Source organism: Dipodomys spectabilis, unplaced genomic scaffold, assembly GCF_019054845.1.
Source record: "Dipodomys spectabilis isolate Male_0828 unplaced genomic scaffold, ASM1905484v1 ptg000634l, whole genome shotgun sequence".
Classification (NCBI taxonomy): domain Eukaryota; kingdom Metazoa; phylum Chordata; class Mammalia; order Rodentia; family Heteromyidae; genus Dipodomys; species Dipodomys spectabilis.
Genome location: NW_024871311.1, coordinates 641,899 through 655,761, shown reverse-complemented (window position 1 = coordinate 655,761; position 13,863 = coordinate 641,899).

Sequence of the window (13,863 nt, the reverse complement as noted above, 5' to 3'; positions counted from 1 at the left end):
TTTATGGATGCATATACATACGTAAATACACACACACACTGCAATCTACATATCTATGTGTTTATATATTGGCCACTCCTAGGGCTTGATCTCAGGTCCTCAAATTTGCCTGAAAACTTCACTTGCATCTGACTGGGGTGCTAACATTGACCCATTCATGAAGTGGGCCTTCTATGCCCGGAGTTCAAATCACAGAACTGCCAAAAACTTAATCCTGGTGGAAGAAGCCAATTGTCCCACTTATTTTCCTTATCGGTGAAAATCCTGGGTCTCAGGAATGTTGTATAATATATAGGCAAATCTGTGTCCTATGTAATAGGATGTAAAAAAGTTATATGTGTAATCATACTCACTAAAATACAAAATAAATAAAGAAAACAAAATAAAACGAATAACTACACTAACTGCAATATGCAGTAAACATGTGTATGTAAATATAAATCATGTATTTAAAATGTATACGAGTGCTAGGACTTGAATTCAGGCCCTGGGAACAGTCCTGACTTTCTTGTCTTCCAGCACGGTGAGCTTCCCCTTCCCCCACAATGCTGCAGATTTACCCAGACCCTGAGTTCAAATCCCAGGCCTGGCAGAAAAAAAATAGCATGAATTCCAAGCCAAGGAGCCTCAAAATATTTTAGATATTTGTAATGTATGTATGTGTGCGTGTGTATATGTATGTATGTTTGTATATATGTATATATGTATGTATTTATGTATATATGTATGTATGTATGATGCATTTTTATTTTGTCAAGCACAGGGCTTGAACTCAGGTCGTGGCAACTCTGCCTCAGCTTCGATCACTCTAGGCTAGGGTGCAGCCACTGGACCCACAGCTGAACCTGGGTTCCTGGGCCCCAAAGGCTGACAGGAAAAGAAAAATGACACAAGAAAAAAAAGCCCAGCAACTTGCATATGGCTGCAGGTTTTACATTTGTTTTCTTTGCAAGGTGACCTTCCTGGGTCTGAATGACATGGTTGAAAAGTGTTGGTAACCTAGCATTGCTGAAGGCTGGCAGGCTATCAGGGAAGCCATAGGCCAACACAGCAACATAGGCCCTGGGTGCAAAGCCCGGTCCTGGCCCTTACCAATGGCAGGCAATCCTAAGAGTCTCCTTCCTACTGATAAGAATACAGATGGAAGGTTATGAATGTCAAGGTTGAATTAGTTGTTCCTGAATGATACTACTATAAAATTAGAGTGATTTCAGGAGGCCGATGAATTTTAATGAATATTTTTGGCACATTAAAAGAATACTATTAATTACATGGATGCAATAATTTCAGAACAGTGGTTGATTTAATTAATAATTCATTAAGGATGAAAACAATATTAATTACATGGAAGCATAATAAGTACCCAAGAATTGGTAGAAATGTAGCATATATAACTTAATATTGTATAAACATCTCTGAAACTCTATAAAGATCTATACTTATTTGTGTACAACCATCTGCATGTCAATCTGTTATTATTTTGTCAAACCCTGAGGATCGATCTCAGGTGCTGAGAACTACTTGTGGGCTCAATATGCACCAGGCTGGCATGCTGGCATTCACCCATGCATGCATTGGGCCTTGAAGGCTGTGAGTTCAGATGCCAGCACTCACAAAAATTGAATTGTGGAGTAAGAAGCCCATGGTGACACATGTTTTCCTTTTCTATGAAAGTCCTGGATGTCAGGTGTGAAGTTTCATACATAGGCAAATCTATATCCTCTGTAATAAATGTAATAAATATTCCATGTGTAATAACAGTCAATAAAATAAATGGTAAATAGATGAATAAAACAAAAAATTAAATGAATAGCTACACTAAGCACAATGTGGAGTCAATATATGGGGCTCGATCTCAGGGCCTGGGAACTGCCTAGGAGCTGAATTGGCTGCTGAGCTGACAATCACCCATTCATGAACTTCTAGGCCCTGAGTTTAGATCCCAGCACCGCCAAAAGTGTAATCTTGGAGTGAGAAGCCGAGCATGACACGTTTTCTTTTTCTTTGAAAGTGCTCAGTGTCAGGTAGGATGTATAATTTGGATGCAAATCTATATGCTATGTAATAGGATGTCACAAATGTAATAAATGTCATAGGTGGAATAATTGTCACTACAATAAATGAAAAAGGGTTGAATTAGTAAATCATTCTAGATTAAATTAGATGCAACAATTATAGGAAGTGTATTAAGGTTTATTAATATTTTATTAAGCATTACCAGAATAAAAATTACATGGAGACATAATTAAATGCCTAATAATAGGTAGTGACACATGATGCATAATTTAATTATATATAGACATCTGTCTCATTCTATAAAATATGTATATATATGTTTATATGTACATATATGATAAACAATAACAGGATATTGAGTAATTATTAATTAATTCTTTATTAATTGTTCAACTGGGACACACCATTAAATGGAGACATAATTTAATATCTAATAATTGGCAGTAATCCCTGAAACTACTGCTACCTCCTTCTTGCCCTCATCACTGGCCTGTCAGTGCCAAAAAAGGCCTCCAGGAGAACCCCTCCACCCCTGCACCAAATGTATCCTGTACTTCCAGTGACTCCTGGTGGTCAGTATGATCTACATGACTACTAGAAGAGCATGAGGATAAATGTTACACACAGATATGAAGAACTAGTACGATGGCTTGACCTTTACCTTCATGGCCTCTGAAAATGGAGGTTTGACCTGCATAAATTTTGCTTCACTATGAATTTTCTATTTACACTCTGAACACCATATACTTTCCTTGTGCTTCATTTATTGGTTTTTGTCTTATACTCTCCAAACAAGTATATTATCATGGGCTGATACCATGTCTCTCGTGATGGCACCAGCAGACCCAAGTGGAAAAGGAAGTGGGACATAGAGTACCCATCCTTTCCACAAGAGTCCACCACAGGTCAGAGGAGCAAATCTTAGGAGAGTGGGCACAGCTGCTGCCTCCCTTTCTGAAGCATGGCTCAAGTTTGGAGAGGGATTTCAGGACATCTGAAATATTGAATTATTGAAATATTGAATTATCTCCAGGACGAAAGAAACAACCACATCTAGTAATTGAGCTCACAATTATACCATGAAGATCCAGTGAAAACGATCACTCAGATGAAGATAGGACACTGTTTAAAATACAGAGAAAGAATAGGATTGGCACTAGAATAGGCAGGAACTATTTGTGTGCAGAAGATAGGGCCAAGGGAGATGAACTGCAGTTGATTGACTAGAAAATGGACAGTGACAGAGAAGAAACCAGTAAAGGCAATGAATGTGAAGATGGAGAGGGTGCCATGGAAATCTCAGATGGTGTTTCTCATGCAAGTAGTTATTCTTTGGCAAGTGATAGTAGGAAACCTGAGCTTCCTAAGGCAAGACCTGGCTTTATTACCTAGCTGGACTAAAAGTGAATCTCCTCCTGCCTCACATTGCAGAGTTCTAGGATTACAGTCATGCATTCCACATTCCTGTTTGAAACATTTAACTTTCATGGTAGATTATTTCTTTTTCACCTGTGGCCTTTATAAGCCTTACTTCGACATTTTTGGACCTTGTCATGAACATTTGTCTGGATTATGAGAAAAGAATAAGTATTCCAACAGTTTCCCATACTGAAACTCCCACTCCACGGGTACCTGTCAACTTACTGTGTTCATTTGGCCTGTGTGGAGATTGTCCATTTTGCTCTGGTCCTTAAGAGTTCTGCCTGATTCTCAGCTGTGTACCAGAAGAACACAGAGAAAGAGGGTTTTAGATAGCAATGAGAAAAAGAAATTTATTTCACTGAAACTCTGTTATTTGCCTTATTTTTGCCTGTCATGTTTACCTTGCTCACAGTTTACATTCTTTTTATGGTATAATGAAGTAATAACATTTATTTTCCTCAGCATTTAAGTTTAGTTCCTTGTTTTCATTGAGACAAACTTCTGAGAAAGAACAACTAACCTCATGCTCATGTCCACAAATGGATGTTTTTATTTTCATATTCCCTTGTGAGACAGTAATTCTTGGTGTGGAAAATCAGGAAGTAGAAATAGATTAAAATTTTAAACATGATGCATTTATTTGTGATGTCAGTAGGCTTTGGATTTTTAGTCACTAAAATGTGTGTGACTACTACGTTTACTCTTGCCCACTCTGGTGAGAGCACCCTTAATTACTAAGTTATTAACAAGTAAATGGATTGCCAGACAAACTTTGGAAATTTTTGTTTTCTTGGCAGACCATTAAACAATTCTTTAGAGGAAAAAAATATCACACTATTTCTGCTCTTCATAGAGTCTACTATACTTCAGTTAATTCATCTGTAACCATTAGCATACAACCGAGTGTATTTGCTTTTGGGTTTATTGGAGCATTCTAGCAGCCACAATAAGGGAAACCATTCAGCTTGTGTTCTCCAGGTCTGTATTACTTCCCATGATATAATGCTTTCCAAGTCTTTCCACATTTTTACAAATGGTAGTCTATCATGCTCTCTGATGGATAAGTGGGATATCTCTCTGTGTTTGTGTGTGAGTGTGTGTGTTTATACATACATTTATATATATATATGTATATATGTGTACATATACACACACATATATATGTGTATATATGCATATATGTATATAAATGTGGTATACATATATGTAACCTCATATATACACATATATATATATATATGTAACCTCATACATGTATACCACATTTTATTCATCCATTCACCATTTGAGGGTTTTCTAGGTACTGGAAAGTGAGAGACATGAGCCTTATCCCTCTGTTTGTGGGAAGACATGAGCTCTTATAGCAACAGTCCTGAGCCTTGTTAGCCTTTTTTATCACCTGAAGTGGTAAAAGCTGATCAACAATTTGCAATTCCTGGGGCCTGAACTCAGTGCCTGTGCACTGACCCTAAGCATTTTTTGCTTAAAGCTAGCATACCAACACTTGAGCCACAGCAACACTAACGGCTTTTTCTGTGTATGTGGTTACTGAGGAATCAAATCCAAGGCTTCATGAATGCTAGGCAAGCACTCTACCACTGGGCCAACTTCCCAGCCCAAGATTTTATTTTTTAAAAACTAACATGTAAAAGAACCAACTATATGAAAAACTGTATTACAGGAGGTGAGCGTCATGACTAGAACCATGACTTCCCTGGCCAGAAACCTGGGAGACCAGGCCTTTGCCACAAGTCTCCTCTGTGGTCAGCTTCCAATCACTGAGCATCGTATCATTGGCCTGAAAGGAAGGAGAGTGTTGAGATGTGAAACATGATGCAAGCAGACATAGTGGGCCTCGTCCTCCAATGTCAACACTAAGGATGGGTACTCACAAACCCCAGATCCTGTGGCACACGTGCTAGTAGACACTAATTATAAATTGTGTGGAGTCATGATCCAATGGGCAGATGGGCTGGGCTATTATGAGAAAGACATAACCTCATTCAGAATCATATGGACTCCAAAAATGTGAACTAGAAAAGGTCTATTTTGTGTTTGAGGTTATTTTTTTTAACTTCCTTTATCTGCACTCTGTCCTCTAAAGCCAGCTCCCATGTGTGAACTCTTCTTATGCAGTAAAATGAGCCATAAATAAGGCCAAGTAATTGGTAATCTTATGGAAGTAAACTAGGCATAGAATGGCTGTCTGGGGTTCCTTCTCCTATCTGAGTTATGAAAATGACTCGTTCCTGAGACACAGAGCCCATGTACTAATGGGCTAATATATATATATATATATATATATACATATATATATATATATACATATATATATATATATGTATATATATATATATGTATATATATTTATATGAGACAAAAAAGCCAGGACTTTCATGTTCCCAAAATTATTGCTATGTTAACTGAGTCTGACACATGAATTTGCATGTCTGCATGGAGGAAGTGAACATATTTCGTTTTTAAAACATGTAGTATTTTATACAACAATACATGCTTGTACAAACTACACTGACTTTAACTTCATCCCAGGTTGTCATTTTGGTTTTAGAGGAAGGTGTCTGGATTTCACCATTCCAGTAACAGGCTCACATATGCTCATGCAGGGTAAGAAGGGGAGAATGGGTGAAAGTGATGACTTCCTTCTGTGTTTCTCTGGAGGTGCCAAAAACCAGACCCAGAGCTTCAGGGGTTCAGGTAAACAAACTGTGGGTAGAGACTCCCTTCTCAAGAGATGCAATCTTCATGAAAATTGCCCACAGTGATCTAGTGCATACTAGAGTTGCCAGTGCTTGTTTACTTCTACACAGTGTAGAGAACACACAAGTGACTGCTGGAGAGCAAAGATGTGGCTGATTCGCCACAGTTCAAGAGAGGCAAAGGGATGAACACAGTGGCAGGGAACCTGTGCCTCAGCAGAAAGCCTTGCAAGATTCTGAACATCACCCTAAGTGAGGCTGGCATTTGAGCACAGTCTTGGACAGGTCATGAACATCTGAAAAGTGTGGAATGTTCTGCTAAGCCACAGGTTGACTAAGCAGACTCTCCTTGGGGGAAAAGGGTCTTCTATAAGTAAACACTTATCAGAAATCTCGCTAAACCTTATTCTTTATATTAAGTCAGTTCTTCAAGGCAGACAAGTGAGAATGGATAAAGGAGAAGGGCCCTAGGACCACTGAATTTTCCCATCTTAGAGCATCATTTTCTTTCTCAACATACAGTATGGAAGCCACAGCCTAGTCCCACTAGTCAATAGAAGTATATGCTCAACACAGTATATGCCAACATGTTGAGGTCCAGAGAACTTGGTAATAGAGGTTCTGCTCTGTTCTCTCAGTCACTTTTCTTCTCTTTTTTGAGATAATGTCTAATCTAAGTTGGACTTTGGGCTAAGCTCCCTGTGTATGCAGATCATAGGCATGTACCACCATGCCTAGCCTCATTACTTCTTTTTGTTTTCTGCCCTTTGAAGGTCAGCCAATAGCTCTAACATGGCTGTCTTCCATTTACATTCTATTCATGCCCATATCTGGTTCTCTCCATCTTGTCTAAGTGGAGCCATCTGTCTCTAGCCAGCACACTGTCATGGTGGTCCATCGTCCTTCTTCCAAGCTAGCTCCATACACATCTGTTTGTTAGTAGGGAGTCTTTCCTGACTTGTGCTTTTCACTTTTCCAAATGGCTGGATGTGCAAGACAATGAAAGGAGTTCCTGAATTTTGCCAAAAGTATGAATGACATGACTGATTCAAGGCTGTTAACCGTTTCCCACTTAAACACACAAGCAGTGGGCCAGGATTGGTGGCTCACACCTATAATCTTAGCTAATAAGTAGGCTTAAATCTGGAGGATTGTGGCTCCGAGACCAGCCTAAGCAGAAAAGTCTTGAGATCCCACCTTCAACATAATCACAAAAGAAGGGCTGGAAGTATGGCTTACAGTGAGCATACAATCTGAGCAAGAGCTGTCATAGTATAGGTCACTTTTTGCTGCTTGTAGCACAGGCTCTTTAGTCCCAGGTCTGAACTAATAATATGTCTTCAATTCCAACTTTGTGTATATGTGTGTATGTGTACAACTTCACATACTCATGCACTTGTTGTGTACACTGATAATATTAATCAAGGTGCACGTGCTTATGTTGCAGAGACTTCAAACCAATTTGAATCTTTCCAAACACAATGAACCATCAAGAATTCTACCATTGTCAACATTCACTACAAAGATTCCACTTCCAAAATGCCATTTGGTTAGATGGTGTTTACCTATCCATATTTACTTAGTCTTTCCTCTAGTTGACCCTCATCCTCCCATACCATTGCACCTCCACACATTCCCCAGATTATTGTTTACAATGATCTTAACATTTTCCTGGAAATAAGGATTCTTTAGTGGTAGAATTAGCATTTAATTGTTAGCAAGTCACCTTCTTCAGTAATAAATCACAATGAGCTTAAAGATCTACCCTTAATCAGGTAGGGATAGGTGGACACAGCATAGTAAAATGGACAAAACAGCATTTCAATGCCAGGTGGAACACTATGGGACCTGATCTGATACCATCATGTGCTAAACATGTACCTCCCAGGTGATGGCAGAATACTTCTTGTGCTGGTGGGACTCCTGGATATCAGGAAAATAGTAGGCTGAGACTGAGTCCAACCCTTACTCTTCTCAAATTGCTGGAGAAGTTTCAGAAAAACTCAGTAATCTGAGAAATCTGAGGAAAGTATGCCAGGCTACAGGTGAAGAAAGACAGGAGCCTAAAACGTGGCATGGAATTTCTGAGAAGACACATTTGTACTTACTAAGAACTTATGGGCTTATAGAAATGGACTGGATGTGGTCGTGGTCAGACAGTGTGGGCATGCAAGCCAAGGAGGGGATAGGCCACTTCCTTACAGTATCATCCTATAGTGACAACAAGAAGAAAATAACCCCAAATGACACTGCACTGGTCATCTACTTGATGTCAAAGTATTGGGTCTGAACAGTACTGAGTGTTAACCTGGAATGCTGGTCAGAGAGCTGGAAAAGTATGGAGTAGCATGTGAACTGAATGATAAATTGAGGGATGGGTTGATGGAAAGGATTGTCAACTTCAACATCACATTCACATCTACCAGAGTTCTCTCATAAAGGGACAGTACAGTCAACCATATGAACCCATTAGCACTGGTCATTCTTGTTTGCTATCCAATCACTTCCTGACTTATCAGACACACACATACACACACACACACACACACACACACACACACACACACACACACACACACACACACACACCAAATGGCCATGGTTTGGTGGACACAGAGGGCTAGAATATAAATGTCAGTGAATGCCTGGCATGTTAGCAGAGAGTATCAAGGTTTAGCCAACCTGCACTTTTCATTCCCAAGGTTCTCCGCCTGTTAGGTCCTTGTTGCAAACTCAGTGCTCCAATGGGAACAGATGCTGCCTCCAGGCCTACATATCTTGCTCTCCAGGTCTCAGAAGTCCCCAAAAGGCTGGTCTGGAGGTGTAGGGAACTAATGCAGGAAAAGCCCAAGTGTTGGCGGCTCCAATTCATAGCAATGATTAGGTGCTGCAGAGCTCTGGATTGTGTTGTGCCTCCAAGGGAAGGAGGCACTGTTGGCAAATGAGTGCATCAGGGCTTCCTGATCCTCCATGCCCAACAGCAGCTGTTCTGGCTTGAGCAGCACACAGGGATGGTGTATGAGGCACCCTGGGGACAATACCCACCAGTAGAGGGACGGATAGGGCAATAAATCTACAGAGAACAGTGCCAGTACTGGGGAGTTTTGCTCTTTTATCAACTCCACATTTCACTTTTCAAAAACAACTTAGACTTTAGAGTAAGTTTCAACCTATGGAAAATTTACACAAGTGTGTTTCCCTGACTGCCCTAGCTCTCCCTCGATTCACATGTCATAAAACATATTAATCAAAGTCAGAACATTTCCATTGAAGCCATATTAGTCATTAAACACAAACCCCATACCAACCTCAACATTGCCTCTTTCTGCTCTTCTCTCACTCAGGAGTCCATCTGGTCCTGCATATCATTGCTCTCCTCCCCTTTGAGGGGCCAAAGTTCCCACCAAACTCCATCTTTGGCCATCATGAGGGGTTCTGCTCATCATTTGCTGTCTTGGTAGGCATAGATTGAGGGATGTCGATGGACTCTTCCTCTTTGGCAGGAGACCACAGAGCAACAGATACTGTAGCCATCTCAGTGAATCACACTGGAACACCGAGGTCACCATTCTTACCCTTGTTCATAGTACTCATGTTAGAACTCAGAGCATTGTACTTGCTAGGTAAGTGAGCTATACGCCTATTTTGTGCTGGTCATTTTTTAGTTATGGTCTTGCTTCCTATCCAGGTACATGCCTGGGCCTGGACTCACCTATTTTAAGCTTCCTGTTGTAGTGAAGTTGATATTCATTGCTAGCTTAAGAGGAGATGTCACCCAGTTTTTGGCCTGGGCTGGCCCTGAATAATGATCATCCAAATCTCAGTATCTTAAATAGTTAGGATTACACATGTGACTCCCAGATCCAATGTGCCTTCCTTCTCAACCCTACCAACTCAGCAGTGACTGACAGTTTCCTCTCCTCAGTTACTCTTACCTTCTGAAATTTCAGAGAGGAGACACACATTTTCTTCTTCATTGTACTCTAATTGCTCCCAAGATTGCCTGAAATTGTACTATCTCCCCTCATTGTAGGCTTCCCAAGGATATTTCTGCACGAGGAGGTAAACTTAGCTGTGAATCACAAAGGGAGATTCTGTTACTTCAGCTGTGGGCTGTCAGTTCCTTCAGCAACTTCCTCAGCTACAGTCATTCTCCATGACACAATGGTCTTCCTGCATTCCCCACCCTGATGGGTACAAGACAGCATTATGCCAATTGGCCAGGTCAAACTACGGGCACTCAGTGGTGGAGCTGGAGGAGTTACACTTGTCCCCCTATCCAATCTGACATCCAGTCCCTCCCTTCAACAGAATTCAATCTCTGTGGATTCTCCTCTCTGCCAACTCCCTCAGTCTGTCTCTAGAACTAAGGAACAAGGTATATGTAATTGAGAAAACACAAACACAATCTCTCATCATGAATGGACTAATTTAAATAGTGAAAAAATGAACCACAAAATTATACTGAACCTCTAACTCCATTTCCTTTATTTGTGCAAGTTTGCTCCCTAATTGCTTTTGTGTGTTTGTTGGAGAATGTGTATGGGTAAGGGTGCAGGGGACATTATGTATAATAGGACTTGAACTCAGGGCCTTTGGCTCTTAACCTGGCTCTTTTTGTTTAAAGCTGGCACTCTACATTCCAGCTACTGCTCCCTAGTGGCTTTTTCCAGGCTAACTGCAATAAGAATCTCTTGGGTTTCTCTCCCTACACTGGCTTCAAACTGCAATTCTGGTATCAGCCTCCCAAAAGGCTAGTATTACAGGTGTGTGAGAGCCACTAGTGCATGGCCTCTCACTGCCACTTTAAAAGGGCAGCTTTTAAAGTGAAGTAAAAGAACAATTCTTGATATAAAATAGGGTATCAGTGTGATTTAGGTAAATCTGGAGGCTCCTCATGGGAGGAATGGCCTTCTCCTGGGAAGTATTACAGCATTACATGAACCAAGTAGGTTTGATGAAATGTCCCCAGAGAACACACAGGATACCCTGAGTGGAACAACACCCAAAGCACAGGTTCTTAGGACACTGTCTAAAATAAGTTTGTAACCAAGCCCCTTACAGATGTGCCTCCCATAACCTTGGGAAAGATACCAGTAGAGCAGCCATCTGGATCCTGTCCTATTGGGGTACAGGGTGTTTGTTACCAAGCCTTTTCCTTGGTCCAAACCACATCAAAAAGAGGCAATATGGATGTTCCTAGTCCAATGACTGGGCCCTTTATTGCTACAAAATTAAGCTTCTTAAACTGAATGAAAGTATTCACTAAGTTTCTAAAGTTAAAAGAAATACACACGGAACAAATAAAAACATTGCATGTATGATCAGATGAAAAAAATCTATTCTAGATTGGAAGTTTCCAAGCAGAAACTGTGCAAGTCATAAAAACTAAGATTTTTTTTTAAAAAAAAAAAAAACCTCCTCCCAGAAAAGGTAGACTGTGGATCTACCTGCTGCAGGTTGTAAAGGCTTACCTAGAGCCTAGATATCACACATGTGTGGCTGCTGCCCCTGGTTGTGGGTGACATAGCCAGAACTGCTTTCCTATTTACAGTGGCTCTTGGCAACTCTGCCTATTGCATATAGCATTTCCAACTTTCTCTCTTTGAAAAACCAAGGATCATACTGACTTTAGGGAGTTCTTGGTCCAAGAAAAGGGAAAATTCACAGTGAACTTGGCACTAAGATTGTCTGGTACTGAATGAAGGGTTATTGACTAAGGGACATAACCTGCCCTTGCAAGGAGACTTTACACATTGAATTAGAAACAGGTATTTTCTAAGGTCTTATAAACTGGACTAAATTAACTTATGGACAAGGAGATAAGCTAATTTAAGACATAAGGTTGGAAAGAAAGATCACAAGCATCTCAATGCCCGTATCCCAGTATGTGTTGGTGGATGATACTGCCACAGGAAATTGAAGAGCAAAGCAGGCACGGGGGAAGGTGGCCTTTGCAGGGGACAAGAACTTGCCATAAAACACAGCCAATGCTGTGCTGGAGTTTATTTTACAGGCTTTGTAGTTCCAGGGAGGTTGATACTATACTATATAGGGAACCTGCTTATTCTTCCCCACCATACAGCTGATTCTGGTTTCAGAGGTAATTTCTTGTTCTGATTTCACACAGTAGAGCAAAGCATAAACTTATACCTACATACATATAAAGTGATTCTTTATAGGTAGTTTGAGCCTGACCATTGAAGAATAACTACAACATTTCTTTTTTTTTTTTCCTTTAAAAAATTTTTTTAATTGTAAAGGTACTATACAGAGTGGTTACAGTTACATGAGTAAGGTAATGAGTCCATTTCCTATCGAGCATTGTTACCACGTCTTTTGTTTTTCCCCTACCATCCCTTCCCTCCCCAACTCCTCGCCCCACCAAGTTGTAAAGTTCATTTTCAACATGTCTGTATATCTCCTTGTTAAAATGGGTGAACCTGTATCCTTGTTAGCATTTTGTTAGTTCTCTTCCCCTCCCCAAATTAGAAAAATGTATATACAAGATGCAGGGCACCAGAATCAAATACAGCAACAACAGGTGTTATACCATGGGGAACGAACATGCAAAAGAAATTTAAAATCATATAGTACATTAAAAGCAACAGTGACAAAGAAAAATACTATTGTTTCCCTATTGTGGGGTTCATTTCTCTTAGCATCATCTTACATGATCATAAGTACATAACTTTTGACCTTTTTTGCTTGTCTGGTAAGATTATCCTAGAGTATACTAGTTATTGCAAATAAGGGAAACCATGGGACCTATGTTTCTTTGGGCCTGGCCTACTTGACTTATATTCTTTTTCCTTTTTTTTTTAAATTTATTTTATTTTATTTGTAAACATAATGTACAGAGGGGTTACAATTACATGGGCAGGATAATGTGTACATTTCTTACCAAGCATTGCAGCCTCCTCCTTTGTTTATCCTTCACATCCCTTCCCAGCCTCCCCTATCCCCCCCCCAGTCCCAGTCCTTCCCCCCCCCCCATGCACCAACATTGTAAAGCTCGTTTCCGACATGACAACTTGTACTTCTCATTGTTGCAACAGGTCCACCTGTATCCTTAAACGACTTGTTTTCTCCATCTCCTCCACAAGTTATACTGACATCAAATATAGTGAAAGCAGGGGTTATATTGTGGGGGAGGGACATACAAAGCAACAAAGAAATAATCTTATAAATGCATTAGAAACACATTCATGAAAGAAAAAAAACATTAAAATACATATCTAAGGGTTCATTTTCCTAACATCACATTATCTGACCTTTTCCGCTTGATTCATACATATACTAGATATTGCAAATAAGGGAAACCATGGGGCCTATGTTTCTTTGGGCCTGGCTTACTTCACTTAATATAATTTTTTCCAAGTCTTTCCATTTCCTAACAAATGGAGCAATGTCATTCTTTCTGATGGAGGCATAGAATTCCACTGTGTATATATACCACATTTTCTTGATCCATTCATCTACTGAGGGGCATCTGGGTTGGTTCCAGATCTTAGCAATGGTAAATAATGCTGCAATAAACATAGTTGTGCTGGTAGCTTTAGTGTGGTCTTGTTTGTAAACATTTGGGTAAATGCCCAAAAGTGGGATTGCTGGGTCATAGGGGATGTAAACTTGTTCAACCACTTTGGAAAGCAGTATGGAGGTTCCTTAACTACAACTTTTCATATACAGAGTTCTAAGGCAGGGT